This window comes from Arvicola amphibius, chromosome 10 (genome assembly GCF_903992535.2).
Source record: "Arvicola amphibius chromosome 10, mArvAmp1.2, whole genome shotgun sequence".
Classification (NCBI taxonomy): Eukaryota; Metazoa; Chordata; class Mammalia; order Rodentia; family Cricetidae; genus Arvicola; species Arvicola amphibius.
Genome location: NC_052056.1, coordinates 101,497,019 through 101,513,932, shown reverse-complemented (window position 1 = coordinate 101,513,932; position 16,914 = coordinate 101,497,019). Strand labels below are relative to the sequence as shown.

At 44.6% G+C, this 16,914-nt stretch overlaps 1 protein-coding gene across 2 annotated transcripts in view; it reads left to right on the top strand.

Annotated features, from left to right (window-relative positions):
• The window catches only part of Rnf216 (ring finger protein 216), a 118,195-nt gene that overhangs the window by 68,383 nt on the left and 32,898 nt on the right, over positions 1-16,914 (top strand). The gene's annotated exons all lie outside the window — the stretch shown is intronic.

Here is a 16,914-nt window from a genome sequence, read left to right as displayed (position 1 = left end):
CTATGGGGAGAAAGGGCATGGGAAACAATGGCCCAGCTGCCACTTATACCCAGCCCCATATAGTCATAGTCCTAAGGGCCATAGAACAGGGGCTCATTTTTTTTTCCCCAGCTCATTTCTATCTTTGGCTGTCCATGTATCTGTAGTGGTGGTGACCATGATTTCATGACTGCCGGGCCCACTGTGACATGAGCAACCAGTAGCCAATACATAGGGTTCACCGGGAGAGCCAGTACTATCCAGAGTTATGGCTCACAACCCTTAAGAGACCCAGGTACCTTGTCACTTGGAGGCCTGCCCTCTGGAAAGCCCATGGTTGCTGAACATTGGTTCTGTTCAGTTCTATGTCCTCTTTAGCTGCCTGAAGCCTGTGGTAAAGGAGACTTACCCTTTCCCAAACTTGTCTGGGTACCCAAGCCTCTTTCCTTCTTGGAGAAGTAAATAAGTTACCTGACTAAGAATACCTTAGAGCATGTGTATTCAAAGTTTCATGCCAAAAAACTTTTTCATTCCAGCCGTCTAGAGGGCATCACTGAATTTAAGGTCATGGTCTACACACAGAGTTCCTGGGCAGTCAAAACTACGCAGTGACCCTTGTCTCAATAACGAAGGTCTAATAAAGTGATTGTTTTACTCTGTGCTCCTGTGTCTACCTCAGAAATAAAAAAACTTATTCATTCGCTTTATTAGAGGCAGAAACCACAAAAGTATAAGTTGTTTTTCTTCGCATTCATAAGATGCCTCAGTAGACATGAGTGCCCATTGGAACAGCTGCTGTTCCTGTTAAGATAACTGTAGGGTGCCTTTCCCTCTTCAGTGGGGAAAAGCACCAGCTAGAGAATAGAGACATTACATGGACATATGAGGTGCTCACCGCCCCACCCCCCCCCCACCCCCGCTTCCTCAGCCATCTTCTGTTTTCAGAAACCCTGGGGACCTTGTGCTGCCTAGACCCTTGAGAAATACAGCTGGTGCCTCCCCTAGTCACTGTGAGTCCTCTTCCCTTCACAAAAAGGGTTCCACAAAGCCCAACCATGGACACATGTGCTATGCCAGAACCAGGGCCAGTTTCAGTGTTGCCTCCCTGTTCTGCTCATGCCTCAATCTGTTTAACCTCATATCAGCCCTGTCTGCCTTCTCATCTGACCTAACTGGTGATAGAATGGCACTGTCCGTCTGTAAACGGTAAGAGTGTAAATACCAATCCTCTGCAGGAGCCATAATGCGGTTCCTTGTTTGTTTCTCCTCTAAGCAGTAGACAGCCGAGGACTGCTTATACAGCTCAGGGCTTATCTACTGCTGTGTTGTCTTTATTCTCAGGCTGCTTGATGGGAACACCAAGATTCAGTTCACGCTTAGGGCAGAGTTAGCGAATTCCTTTCCACATATTCATTTAAAAGGTTATGATGATGGTTAATTAGGCTATGTCCTGTGTGTGTAGCTTCAGTCTGTTCATACCGGGTGGAATAAAGCAATGCTAAGACTAGTCTTAGTTTTTTGAAAAATAATTTTGATAGCAATTTGGTAAACGGGCTGAAAGTAAAAGACATTTGGAAACCTGTTTGAGGGCTCCATTAGTGGGGACAGTGAAGACACCTTACTCACCTGCCTTGAGACTCTTGATGCTCGATAGAAAGACTGATCTGAGGGTCGCCCGGTTGCTAGGGTGAGGCTGGCTCTGTCATCCATGCATGCTATCATGATGAAATCAGTGCTATGACAGGCAGTTCTAAAACGGTTCTTACTCCCATGAGACCAGTTAAGGAAAATGCTAGCAGACTGAGAAAGGTTTTCTATGAATAAACTGTGCCTCCACCTTTCTCCCATCCACTTCCTGCAGAAGTATATTAATTTTTTGGGCAGGATCCATAATAAGGATGTTCTATCTTTCTTGCCTGATTTCAGGGTCTTAATTTCATGGTCCCTTGCCATAGCTCCGGAGCACAGTCTCTGTCAAACACTCATCCCATGAACACTCAGACTCCAGAAACAGGAGAGAGGAAGGTTCTCAGGGGCTCCCTGCTCAACTTTATACTGCTGCCCTAGCTCTTGGCCAAGTTTCTATGGTGCACCAGCAGCCTCATTAGCACCATATCTATCTTTTGATGTCAGTGGACTCCTGTTACCTGCCCACCTCTCACAGCTGGCCACACCATTCTGGAGCTAGCCAATTTGCCCCAAGTCATGTTACTAGATGGTAGAGCAGATCCTTTGTTCAGAGGACTGAATTGACTGTTGCCCTGTGTTTGGATGACCTCCACTGGCACCTCGAATGTCAGTTACAGTTCTCTGACCAGGGAAGGGGAATGAAGATAGTTAGCTTGGTAAGTGAGGTTCAGCCCTAAAAGATCCTCAGAGGTAGCTGTCACTATTCCTCCTGTGCACAGTCTTTCCTCCTCCTAGTCTTACACAGCTCCATTCCTTTTTAAGATGCTAGGCATAGTGCTGCATGCCTTTAATCCCAGCATTTGGGAAGCAGAGGCAGGTAACTCTCTATGAATTTGAAGCCAGTCTGGCCTACATAGCTTCATAATGAATTCCAGGACAGAATACCCTTACATATAGAACTACATATTGATATCCTAAAACAAAAAAGACATTATCATCCCTTGTTGCTCTCCTCGTTGTCAAAGTTGTTGGGGGCATCATTGACAAACTGGCTCTTGCTATGTATTTAGCTTTTCGTTGTTAAGTCTGCAGAACTAGCTGCAGTTTTTTACTCTTGCTATACCTTTCTGGAAGTTTCTGTCTTTAGGTTGTCCAGTCAAGTTCTTACTCTTTCCTAGAGTCTGGGTCTGTCCAGAAATGCGATCTGTCCCCATCTGTGTGAGGAGTGGCCTTTCCAGCTCATCCCGATGAGCAGGGTCACTGTACTAGGAGGGCAGAAAATCCAGGAACCCAGGCTGACATGGTGAGAGCACAAACAGTAGAACAGCACTACTGGGAGCAGCCACCTTGCTGAGTGCTTAGAATCTCCCTTATTCCTGATAACTCATTTTATACATAAGGAAACTGAAGCTAGGGCACGGCCACTTGCCGAGAGCTGCTGCTTAGTGTTGAGTGACTAAGGAGAACTAGATCTGTCTAGGATCAGGCTCTGGGCCAAATCATGTAGGCCATAGAATCTGTCCTGCAAGATGAGGTTGCTGGTGTTTGGCAAGATAGTGATGCCCCTTAACTTCTAGTGAGAGATTTTTATTTTTTTTTTAAGCCTGGCACAAGCTTTATTGTTCTTCAGTCTCATTATAAAATGTAGATAAAGTATTTATATTGCAGAATACACCATAGAAAACACTTAAGAACTATATAGCTCTTTTATGTGTTTCAGTGAACTTGAATGTTGAAAATCAGTTGTGAGCCTCTAAGGTGGTATAGCAACATAGGAAGATTTTGTTGATCTAAAGAAGAGTAACTGAAAGCAGCCAGTAGATGTCCCTACAGCCTCACAAATAAACCTACATTCCAGCATAAGCCTGACTTTCCCAAGTCCTTACAGCTAGTAACCAGCAGCCTCCCTTCACCTAGAAGGAAGCACCAGTAACACAGAGAAGATGTAGAGGGGGCTTCTGTGCATGTTTCTATTACTATAATCTGCCAGAAGCTAATTTAAGGTATGTGGCCTTTAAACTGTGGTCCTGTAGCTGGGCAGTGGTGGCACACATCTTCAATCCCAGCACTTGGGAGGCAGAGGCCAATGGATCTCTGAGTTTGAGGATAGCTTGTTCTACAGAAGGAGTTCCAGGACAGCCAGAGCTACACAGAGAAACCCTGTCTAGACAGATAGATGAATGGATAGATGGATGGGTGGGTGGGTGAGTGGATGGAGGTCCTGAATGTCATTCCTCCTATTATTCTAGACTTTTCTTCTTTTTTTAATAGAGGAGAACTTGAGACAATAGCAAAAAAGCCCTCAAACAAACCAAAAAGAACCCCAGCAATACCACATGGTTCTCTAAGAAACAGTCACAACCTTCAAAGGGGAAGGGGAACCACCTGTCCAATGCTACCTTTAATGAGAGCATGTGACATTGCCCACACTATCCAGCAAACAGAGGGTAGGACTTCCTAAAAGAATGGCCAAGTAGGGCTGGAGAGAGGGCTCAGAGGTTTAGAATACTGGCTGTTCTTGCAGAACTTCTGGGTTCCATTCCCAGCAACCACATGTTGGTTCACAGCAATCAGTAATGAGATCTCGTGCCCTCTTTAGGCACGCAGGTAGAACAATGCATAAATAAACAAACAAACAAACCTAAAAAATGGCCAAGGATTGGAGAGATGTGGCTGTTATTTCCAGAAGACCCGGGTTCAATTCCCAGCACTCACGTGGTGACTTATAACCATCCATAACTGCAGTCCCAGGAGATCTGACTCCCTCTTCTGGCCTCCATGAACACTACACACAAATAGTGCATAGACATATAAGCAGGCAAAACACCCATACTTGTAAAATAAAAATAAAATCTCAAAGGGGGTGGGGGAATAGTCCTTGCTTGAGGCTGAGGAGTCCCCAAGTGAAGGGCACCTCCTCCCAGATGAACACTTTGTTCAGAGGCCATGCTAGTAGAAAACTTAAACGGTTTATTATAGCACAGGCTTATATTCTCAGCACTCAGGACGCTGAGGAAGGAGAATTGTGAGTCTGGAACCAGCCTGTTTCAAAGAGTGGAAGCAGAGGAATGAAGTTGTTACTATAAGACATATATTTTGATTATCCTAAATATGTTGCAGGATATATGTAGTCTATAGAGTGTTTTACTGAGATCAGGCCCTCTTGTTCCTTAGGATCTTTTTATGTGTCTGGTATGTCTTGGTTTTGTTTTGTTACTTCAGAACAATGATTTCTTCTACCCATGGGAAATAATGGACCTTGGATGAGGTTATATCCGCACCCCTGGTCCCATGTGGGCCCACACCTGCTTCACAGGCCCAAGGCCAACCTGGAATTAGAAGCATGGGACAATGGCTAGAGGGGAAGTGCCTGAATCCTGAGGCTGGTGACTTTTATGTGTCATGGCTCAACTGAACCAGGTTAGGTACTTTTCTTTCTTTCCCAGTTTAAGCCTAAAATGCCATTCTTTCAGAATAGGACCTTAGGTAGGACTCCCTACTGCACACACAAGCATGTGCGCGCGCGCGCACACACACACACACACCATGTTCTTTTTAGTAGTGTGTGGATTTTCTTCCCTGCTATGCCTGTCCACACAAAAGTGGCCTTTGTGTTCCAAGAGCCCCTTGGAAGATGGCAGCCAAACAGCTGGACATCAGAACAGGATAAGAGGCAATTGGAAGACAGGGCTACCGACTCAGCCTTGAGCACAGCTGTAATTGCTTAGAGGAGGTTCCACAACTCTTCTGATGGTAGAGCTTCTGTTGGTTTGGAACCTTACTATCTTCACCTGGTGTTAACACTGATACAGACATTTTTAAGGTCAAATAAAATTCTAAAGTTGATGTCTTTGGAGTGGAAAGAACTCGTCAAGGAGCACTCAGGCCTCTCCTGGCTTGTGTGGTTCCTGCTTGTAATGGTTTGAATGAATGAACAAGGATGTGAGTCATGAGGACATGCTGCCACTTGAGGATACAAGCTGGTGTCAGTAACCTTTTAGAGAGGCCAAGTGATCAAAGAGAAGCAGGAAGGGAACGTTCTCTTGAACAGGACAGAGGCAGGAGGGGCTTGAGGCTGGGTAAGAACCACAGCAAAGTTCAGTTCATGTGCTAGCAGCTCGGCATGTGCACAATCAGAGACATGCTGTAATGATCTGCTAGAATGCCCGTAGTCTGTCCATACCCAGAGGTGGTGATCTGGGCCTCTAGAACATAAGTACCTTGGGCTCTACTAAATGTGTTTGATCCACACCAGCAATATAAATGGAACTGCATGCAACCAGATTTTACTTGGAATCGCATCCTGCCTGGTAGCTGCTGATCATCCCTAGTGTTAGGGATTTTTCAGCTCACATTGCTTCTTCCCATGCAGGCATTTTGTGTTCATGAAATCTGGGTTAGAAAAGGTAGTTAGAGTCTTGACTACCTTTAATTTTTACTTTTCAAGTGTGTCTGGCGTGCTTGAATTCAATAAGTGCTGAAATAGGTCTGGGTAATGACACTAAATACCATAACTACAAATTTGATTCAACATGGATTCTGTGAATTCTGGAACCTTCTCTGTTCTCAGAACATAATCAAGTCTCATTGAAGTAACTCAACTAGAAAAATTCTGTTGTCATATTCCAGGCACCCCATTAAACGTGTGGTATTACTCTGAAGTCAGGGTGCCTTGTTTTTTCTACTTAATTTAGCAGACGCAGCACTCGAGTTTAGCGTTTTTGTAGGCTGGGATTATTTGCTATAAACATCAGTGGAGACCAGTGTGATTTTTAATCTCAAGATTGTGGTTACTTTCAAGCAAAAATGTTTAAAGGCACCTGTTTCCTGAAAGGATATGCTCATCTAAATAGGAAAAAATTGGTATCTGTCTTGATTTTTTGAGAACTTAGTAATCATAGTCTCTACAAGTAATTTTCCAATCATTCCCAAAATTGGGGCGGAATACCTCCTACATGGATCAATCTGGGAGGACACAGCACGTGAAACCCGGAACCCAAATTCTCAGCCTTAGCACCCTTTCTGCTTGCAAAGGCCTAGCTATGTCTTTTCCAAAACTTTGAAGACTAGAAAGCCAAGTGAGCAGATTTAGTTTCTCCCAGAACTTCTCTCCTTAATTTGAAAATAAGGTAGCCATCTTGCTGTCTTCATATGGTCCCTTCTTGCTCTACCTCCATCTCCAGTCAAGTTGTCCCCTTCCCCTGACAAGACAGGGCTTCTCCGTGTAGCCTTGATTGTCCTGGAACTCACTCTGTAGATCATGCTGGCCTTAAATAAACTCAGAGATCTCTCTGTTTCTGCCCCCTCACTGCTAGGATTAAAGGCATGAGCCACCATACCAGGCTCTAACCAAGTTGAGTTTTTTTAATACATTTTTATTATTTTATCAGGTATGTATATGAGAATGTACATGTGAGTGCAGGTATTAACAGAAGCCATAAAAAGGTGTCAGATCACCAGGACCTGGAGTTACATATGTGGTTGTGAGCTACCTGGTATGGGTGCTGGGACTGAATTCTGGTCCTTCACAGGAGCAGCAAGTGCTCTTAACCACTGAGCTAGCTATCTTTCCCCACCATAGGTTGCTCAGGCAGACCTTGAATTTGGGATCATCTTACCTTCCAAGTAGCATCAGGTCCTTGCTCTTACATGTGCCTCTCTGGTATCTTCCTATGTATCCAATTTTATCTTCTCATGAGAACATATCTGAATAGGATTTGGGCCACTGCCAAATTCACTTTTAACTTCTGAACCTTTTTGTGTATGTGGGGCAGAGGATGGAACCCACGGTCTTGCCCAGTCTTCAATATAGTCATCATGAATTTAATAAGGACACACACAATTTGGTCCTTGATATCTACAAACCAGGCATGGCCACCTACACATTTAATCCTAGCACTTGGGAAGCAGAGGCCAGTGGTTCACTCAGCTTCAAGCCTAAAACTAGGCTGGCCTTGAACTCACAGAGATCCGCCTGCCTCTACCTCCTGAGTGCTGGGATTAATGGTGTACGCCATCAACGCCCTCAGGACCCTTTATTTGGAGGCCAGTGCATGAACTCTGCTAGTCCTTTAGCGACACAAAAATAAAATCTCCAGAGGGCTTACCTAATCAGAACAGGTTTTCAGGGGGTTAGCAAAATCAAGACCTGTCAAATAAATCAGGGCTTCCCAGACTGTGCAGTGTGTTGAGATCACTCAGTAATCTTGTCAAAATGCCTTTTTGATTAGTGGGTTCAGGACTGGCCTTCGTACCACTGTGTCAAATCCTCTGGTTACAATACAGCTGCTCCTCCTGAGTAGCAAGAACTAGATGATCAGTGTTTGAGCCTGGTTGAACTATCTCTATTCTGTGTTAGCTTGACCTGTGTTTAAAAAAGCGTATAATTTTTTTTTTGCGGGGGCAGGGTTGTTGTTGTTGTTTGTTTGTTTTGCATTTTAGAGACAGGGTTTCTCCATGTAGCCTTTGGTAACTGTCCTGGAACCCACTCTGTAGACCAGGCTGGCCTCAACTCACAGAGATCCTCCTGCCTCTGCCTCCCAAGTGCTGGGATTTAAAGGTATGCACCTAGTTTACTAAAAGTCATTATTAAACTGCTTTATATTTTGTGGAAAGGGGATTAGTTTTCAAATGTGTGATGCCAGCACAGAATCTGTCCTAAAAACCTTACAAAATACAACAGAAAGAGAAGAACACAAATAACGTTCTACAGAGAAGCAGAAAGAATAAGCTAGCAGCCCATCAAGCTTGTTGTTGCTACTGAATTGTCAAAGAAGTATAGACAAATGTCAGAGGGGCAAAACCAAGCCATCCCATGAGGTCAGTGTTCAGGACAGCCTACCGAGTGCCAGGAGCTGTACCCTCACTGGTCCTTACACTGCCCAGAGGATAGCAGAGCCAAGGCATTCATAGCCTTTCTCCCACTTCTCCCACACACATACATTCTGTTTCTGTTCCTCTCAGGACATTGGGCAGCAGATGGGGGGACATGAACTTCAAAATAAAAGTGGAAGGAAAACCACTGGGATTTCCCAGTTAGCAACCCCAAAATATACCTGAAACCAGGACTCAGAGTCCATGACTACAAAACATAACTAACTTCTTGTTTATTATTTATACGTACAATCCATTCATCCAGGATGAGGAACAGTAAAATGTGTCTCATAAGACACGTCTGTCTGACTGTCTGGGAACAGAAAGAAAGGGAGAGTTGTATGGTGGGATTACTCAGTGAAATAGATCCTCAAATCTACCCATAGTAGAAAGGTGATGCAAGACTGAACACTAGAATGAACACCTTGTTGTCCTCATGCTAATCCAGGAGTCACACACCTCTGTTCAAATTATTGGGAAAGCATAGCTAGCAGAGGTGTTAGAGCCAATACAAAAAGGGCTGTATGTCTGCGTTAATCATTACCTCTACTCCAAAGCATACCTCTACCCCATCAGCACTGTCCTTTTTAAGGGCCCCCTCTCAGGTTTGTTGGGTTTTGTTTTGGTTTGTTGGTTTGGTTTGGTTTTGGTCTTTTGGTCCTAGGGATCAAACCTAGACTTTGCACCTCCTGACACTCTCTGCTTTTATGTGTATCTTGAAAAGGTGAGCTTCTGTGCTTGTGGATTTCTTGTAGGATGGTATGTGCTGTGGATCCTATTCTGTTTCTTTTGCCCTTTACACTGTTAGGCTAGCATGGCCCAACATGTTCCCGAGGGAACGGACTACTGTGATTTGGCTCGAGTCATCATCTTCCTTCTGGAGTTGATGACAGTGGAGGTTGAGCAGGGACAAGTTGAGTGCTAGCTTCTCCTGCCAGGCCAAGATTCCCAGCAAATGCTTGGAAGCCCGGAGTAGCACAGGCATTGAGCAGAAGTGTTTATTTTGAATTTGAAGTATCTGTTGTTAGTTAGGTCCCCCACTTTGTACCATATCACCTATTCTTTGGCCACAGTTAAACCTATGTTTCTGTCTGATGCTCATGCAATATTCTTCCACTTCATCCCAATTATCCTAGGGACTTCTCAGTATAAGAATGATCCTCATGGCCGGGCGGTGGTGGTGCACGCCTTTAATCCCAGCACTCAGGAGGCAGGGGCAGGTGAATCTCTGAGTTCGAGGCCAGCCTGGCCTACAAAAGCTAGTTCCAGGACAGGCTCTAGAAACTACAGGGAAACCCTGTCTCGAAAAAAAAAAAAAAATGACCCTCAGGTGCTTTCTTTTCTTTTTACATTAGTACATTAGTGTTTTCCCTACATACAAGTCTATATGAGGGTGTTAAATCCCCTGAAGCTTATAAAGAGTTGAGAGCTGTCATGTGGGTGCTGGAAATTGAACCCCGATCCTTTACAAGAGCAAACAGTGCTCTTAACTGCTGAGCCATCTCTCTGGCCCCATCAGGTTTTCTTTCTTACTTTTTGGGGGTTTTTTTGAGACAGGGTTTCTCTGTAGCTTTGGAATGTGTCCTGGGACTAGCTCTTGTAGACCAGGCTGGCATCGAACTCACAGAGCTCTGCCTGCCTCTACCTCCAAACTAATTTTTGAATGATTAAATTTGTATTAGCTTTTGCACATACTGACTTAACGTAAATTCAGTGCATGAGTATGTAAATGTCTAACTGAAATAACAGTTTAACAAAACAGTATGTGGGATGCACAATTTTCTGTCCTAGTTCAAAACCCACTGATCATAATCTTATGGGATGATTTTACAACCTTACCAAAGGGATACAGTTCTTGAAGTCAATGCTGTAGTGACTTTGACTCCACAAACTTCAATTTAGATGCTTCTGAAAGGGTGTGAGTCATGGCCTCTTCCCTCCTGCCCTTTCAGAGCTATGAGAACTGAACCCCTGGGCACAAAGCAGAAGCAGACAAGACCCCATCCTAGCAGAGGATGTAGCTCAAGCCTGAGAGTGTCCCCCTTAAAAGAGCAGCCAGCAGCTTTATGTACAATCAGTATGGGGAGACTCTGCCTACTCTGGATGCTAGCCAAGCTCTAGTTATCACCTTCCAAAACCAGGCAGCCTCATACCCCCGCAGCCCCTTGCAGTTCCCCAAGACATCACAAGACATACCACCTTGGCTTTTGTGCACCTTTAGTTTACTTCATTACAGCACTTCTCTGATATCCATCTGACAGAAAACTTTAGCCCTGAGCCCTAACCCTGATGACCTAATGGGCTATAAGCTAGTCTGTGCTATATAGTGAGACGCCCAAAAACATAAAAACTTTAAAATCCAAATGGTCAGAGTCTTAGCTACTCTTGAAAAGGTAGTTGATGAGTATTCACAGGAAGGATCTAGGACTAGCCAGCCACGGAGAATGACTGACTGATTCTTGGCTCTGGTGTGGAAAGCACACATTGAGCCTGTCTTTGTCTGTATATACGTTTCTATTGCCCCACCAGATGTGCAAAGTGGCTGAAGGTGGGAGGAACAGCCACTTCCTTGCACATGACCAGTTTAAGGATATACTGATTAACAAGCTCCTATGATGATCTGAAAGAAAGGGTAGCCTCATATTTGATCCCATTCCATTGTTCTGTTCTCTGTGTCATTCTCAGCTCTCCAGGAAGCCCATTTAGGAAGCACCATCCTGCACAGCTGCAACTGGGCAGCCTTGCCAGTTACCATCTGTGGCCTCTTTACACGAGATTCCTTGGGACCTAATGGCTTGTCTCATGACCTTGTGCCTTGAGTTTACTGCTTAACAATGACCTGTTCTTGCCAGCAAATACCACACAGGGAAGCAGTGGGAACAGAGGGGAAAGAGCAAGCCTGCTTGGAGCCAGGCTGAATTGTGTCTACAGTTCCATGGCCTTGGCCAAGTAATGTGACAGCTTCCTTTCTCTTACTTCAAAACACATACCTATATAGGTCTTATGGTGCCGTCTCTTCCTCACAGAGGAAGAGGGTACTCAATACTCTGGAACTGGAGTTATAGACAGTTGTGAGCTGCCATGTGGGCATGGGAAATTGAACCTGGGTTCTCTGGAAGAATAGCCAGTGCTCCTAACCACTGAGCAATCTCTCCAACCTCCAGCTCACCCTCTTTTTTTAAAGATACATTTTTCATTTATATTTGTGTTTGTATGTAACGTTGAGTTTACGTTCACCATGACCATGCTGGAACCCAGGGAGGCCCGAAGAAGGCATCGGACCCACCACCATCACCACCTCTGCTGCTGCGGCCGTCAAGTCATCACACTTCCCTCCCACTCTCCCTGACTTCTGTAGCTTGGCACCAGCAGCCTGCTGACCCAGGTCTTCTTTTCGCATCTCTGCCACGCCTGAACATACACTTTCCCATCACTGCTGACTCCTGCTCACCTTCTGGGTTCAGTCTCAATATCTCATCCCCCACGACCTCTCTAGCCAGTAGGCTGATTGGGTATGGCCGTTCCAGTGCCATGTCCTGCCTACTTGACAGCTCTGGATCCTGCATACTATGTTCTCTTAAAACACAAATTTGGGGGGCTGGAGAGATGGCTCAGAGGTTAAGAGCACTGGCTGTTCTTCCGGAGGTCCTGAGTTCAATTCCCAGCAACACATGGTGGCTCACAACCATCTGTAATGAGATCTGGTGCCCTCCTCTGGAGTGCAGGCATACATGGAGGCAGAATGTTGTATACATAATAAATAAGTAAATCTAAAAAAAACACACACACACACACAAATTTGGCCCGGACATGGCGGTGCACACCTTCAATCCCAGCACTTTGGAGGCAAAGGCAGGCAGAGCCTCTGGTCTGCAGAGTGAGTCCTAGGACAGCCAGGGCTGTTGCACAGAGAAACCCAAATCCTGTCTCAAAAAGTTAAAAAAAAAAAAAAAAGTTCCAAGAAGGCAGAAACTGAGTCTCAGTCTCACTTGCCCATGGCCACAGCCCTATAATTTTCAAGTTGTAGAAACTTCAGCCCTGACTCAGACATAACTTTTTTTTTTTAAGATATGGTCTCATTGTATTACCCAAGCTTACCTCAAACTGACGATTCTCCTGAGTACCCCAAGTAGCACCAACCCAGCTTGTAATGAACCATACCCTGAAATCCCTGAAATAATTTTTGTTTATTAATATGAAACCCTTCTGTGTTCATTGGAAGTTCAACTTATGGAATGTGTCTCGTTGACGAGCTGCTTGGTTCAAGGGTCTGTTTTGAATGTTTGATATTTGGTGGTTGTTGCTATCAGAGCCTGGAAAGACATATTACCAGTGTCAGTCCAAACTGGGTAACTGTTTTATCAGTTGTGTGGGCGTGTGTTCCCCAAGAATTTTAGTTTAAGACATCAGCCAATTATTAAAATACACACCTTTAATCCCAGCATTCAGGAGACATAGGTAGGCAGATCTCTGTAAGTTTGAGGCTAGCCTGATCTACAGAGAGAGTTCCTGGCTCTGTAGAGAGACCCATCTCAAAACCAACAATCCAGGCAGTGGTGGTGCATGCCTTTAATCCCAGCACTCGGGAGGCAGAAGCAGGCTCTAGATCAGCTAGACTACAAAGCTACCCAGAGAAACCCTGTCTCAAAAAGAAAAAAACAAAAACAATACCAAGAAAGATATTATCAGCTCCTTAGAGTGCACTTGCCACCACCCCTCTCACACTAGATATACATGTGTATGCATCCACACTGTCACTTCATACCACTGCACCCTATATGCTTTACTACACTAGCTAGCTACTGAAGTTTTGGATGAGGATCAGGCTCCTGCTGGTGTTATTTCTTCCTTGTCTGGAAGAAAGGGAATTCCCTGGGGTCTCCAGTGACTTCCTCCAATAACAAACTCACTGAATCTGCCTGGGCTTTGATTTGACTGAGCTACATTGATTCTCACAACTTCCTGCGTCTGTCACGGTGTCTCTAAATCAGTGTCCTCTAGATCTTCTGGTTCTTAGCCCACATGACTTTGGGAGATGGCGGTGAGGGGGACTAGCATCTTCAACAGCTGGAGGACACAGGTGGCCTGAAAGCGTGTATCCCTGTGGTCCCTAGACTTGGCTGGGTATTAATGGAGTCAGGTGTCTCATCTTTCACTTGAAGACCCTAGGGAATTGACCAGGATTGCTGGTGTTTGTTTGTTTGTTTGTTTGTTTGTTTGGGATGTGTGTGTTTGTGTGTGTACACATGAATGCAGCAATCAATCTCCACTGGTGTTCCTCTGCCTTGTTTTTAGAAATGAGATCTCTCATTGAGAGCTTGCTAATTGCTACAGGCTGGCTGGCCTTACGGCCTCTGGGACCATCCTTCCCAGAACTAAGATTACAAGGACTCTCTACTATGCCTGACTTTTTTTTTTTTTTTTTTTTTAATGTGGGTTCTGGGGATTGAACTCAGATCCTAATGCTTGCAAGGCAAGCACTTTACCAACTGAGCCCTCTCCCCAGCCACCTATGTTTTCTCTATATTACAGATATCTTAGCGTTTCAAGGACCCATGGGCTTCATAAGACTTAGGCAGCAGGCTCCTAATGTCATAACAAGCAGCAGCTGGTAGCAACTCCTTTAATGAGTTGCCTAGGTTAGCCAGCACCTGTGTTCCCTCTCTTCTTCCTGGGGTGAAGTCACCAGGAAAGGGATGGGCCTGAAAGCTCAGGCCTGGCTGGGTTGGGTGGACATGGTTGTGCTGTGCTTCATGTTGTTAAGTTACTTGTCAGGGTGCTCTGCCCTCCAAAATAGCCTTCTGGCATTTCTCATTCTCCCCAGTTTAAAGAACATGGTTGTTATCACGTTACAGAAGCTTCTTGATATTTAGGAACAAAGCCTAGTTGGGAGAAGAAGATTACAATGCTTAAAAGAGATGATGCAGAGTGCTCCACATGATGAAGTCTGCCAGCCTGCTCTGCTGGGTTTCAGAATCTAGCTACAGTGCCTCTGCAGAATATAATTGAGGCTTATTCTTTGAGACCCCTGAGCCCTTTACTGTGAAGGAATATAACCAACAGGCTGACCACTGTAGTATTGAATACAAGCCAGAGGACTTCCCTTTGACACTCATAAACCATAAGCTATTTTGTGGGTTTGGGCCTTACCTGGAGAATGGGGTCTTCTTCACATAAGAAGACAGGCCATGAATTAAGTAAAGATATTAAGAAGTACTGCCTTTCTGCCATGCATTGTTTTCAAGCTGTCATTTCTGTGGGTGGTTTGTTGTTCTTGTTTAGGAGGACGACAGAATCCAGACACCAGCTCATCTATTTTCCAGCTGTTGTTTATGCCATTTTCCTGGAATAGTCACAAAGTCTTTTTTTTTTCCTCTTTTTTCTTTTTTGAGACAGGGTCTTTCTATGTAGCCCTGACTGTCCTGGAACTCTCTACAAAAACCAGGCTGGCCTTGTATTCATAGAATCCCACTTGCCTCTGCCTCTTGAATACTGGATTAAAGATCTTTTAAAAATCTACAGATTCTTAAATATGTGCAAATACAGTATTGACTTAGCTCTGTTTTCTAAATGGAATGCAAGCATTGGAGAGAGAGAACATCTATGTCCCTAGAAGTAATGACTCATGTGAACTCATCTATACCACCACACCATTGGTTGGAGCCTTTGGATCACATTCTACTCAAGAGTGTGCATATTCCAGATTCTTGTGGCTATCCATATCATTTTTATTCCTAAAATTAAATGTTACTTTTGTTATTAGCATATATATGTCATATACAATTTAAAAGTAAAAAAGAGGACTAGAAATATACCTCAGTTGTTAAAGTAATTTCTCAACATGCCACAAGGTCCTTGGCTCCATCCCAAGCACAAAATAACCAGGTGTGCCATCTATCTGTGATCTTAGCACTCAAATCTAGAGACAGAACGATCAGAAGTTCAAGGCAGGAGGCAAGAGAAATGGCTCATTGGTTAAAAGCACTGACTGTTCACCCCACAGTCTTACAGTGTAAAGTATTGTGTCTTCTGTCAGTTCACACCATCCCACCCCCTTTCGGGTCCCTGGAGCCATTAGTACTGCAGTGTCCTTGCAGGCTAATTTTATCTGCTCCACCACCAGCTGTTTTCAAACTCCATTCTCTTTCCACCCCGCCAAAGTGTAGATGTTCCCAAGGCTGGTACTACCATGTACTTATGTAAAAGTAATAGTCTCTGGCTGAGAAGATGGATCAGTATGCTGTTCAGGCCTAACAACCTGAGTTCAGATCTCTAGAACCTACATAAAAGCTGAATTTGACAGCTGTCAGTACCCTGAGATAGGAGGTAGAGACTGGAAGATGCTAGACACTCACGGGCTTAGGCTAGTTAGCCTGGAGTATGCAATGGTGAACAGCAAGAGAAACCCTATTCCAAACAAGATGAAAGGCAGGGTTGTCCTCTAAACTCTATACATACATGCACACTTGTGTGCTGTGGTAGTATCTATATGTACCATCCTAAGCCTAGAGTCACCTAAGTCACCAGGTACTTATGGAGAGTAGAATTATCATGAAGCTCTTATAGAGCCTAGCAGCATCTGTGCTGCCTTCTCCCTAAGTTTAAAATTTGCCACCAACCCCCTACCTCACATTCCCAAGAGATGTCTATTGTGTTACTACCATCCAGATCAGATAGGGTTTTTGTCTGCTTCCCACTCAAAATATGTCAGTGTTGCAGTTAATGTCTTTTGTCCAAACCAGAAAAAAGACCTCTTGGAGCCTCATCCCCACACTCAAACCTGCTGAGCTTGCTTTCTGAAGTTTCTCCCATATCAGTTAACTTTCAACTTCTCTGCAGGGTCTCGTGGACCTTCGTTCATCACTTGACTAGATGGCCATACTAGCTCCCAGCTGTCCTGATTATTTTATGTTCATGAGTGTTTTGCCTACAAGAATATAGATGTGCCGCATGTATGGCTGCTACCCACAGAGGTCAGAAGGCCATGGATCCCCTGAAACTGTTGTTGGAAACAGTTGTAAGCTGGCATGTGGGTGCTGAACCCAGGTCCTCTGCAAGAACAACAGATGCTGCTTCCTTCCTTTTTGGTTTTTCAAAGCAGTATTTCTCTGTGCTACCCTGTCCAGAACACTCTGTAGACCAGGCCAGCCTCAAACTCATAGATCCAACTTCTCTGCCTCCTGAGTGCTGGGACTAAAGGTGTGCGCCGCCGCAGCTGCCCAGTGCAACAAGTGCTCTTTAACAGCTTGAACCATTTCTTCAGCCCTCCAGCTGTGTTTTGAACATTATAGTCTTTCCTCCCCTTAGTCTGAATCTCACCCTGAATGCTCTAGTAAAATTACAAATCTACTCAAGTTACCTTCATGCTTCCTGATGTTCTGTAATCAAAACTAAACTGATAAGTAGATCACTGTAGGGCCCTACATGAACTGC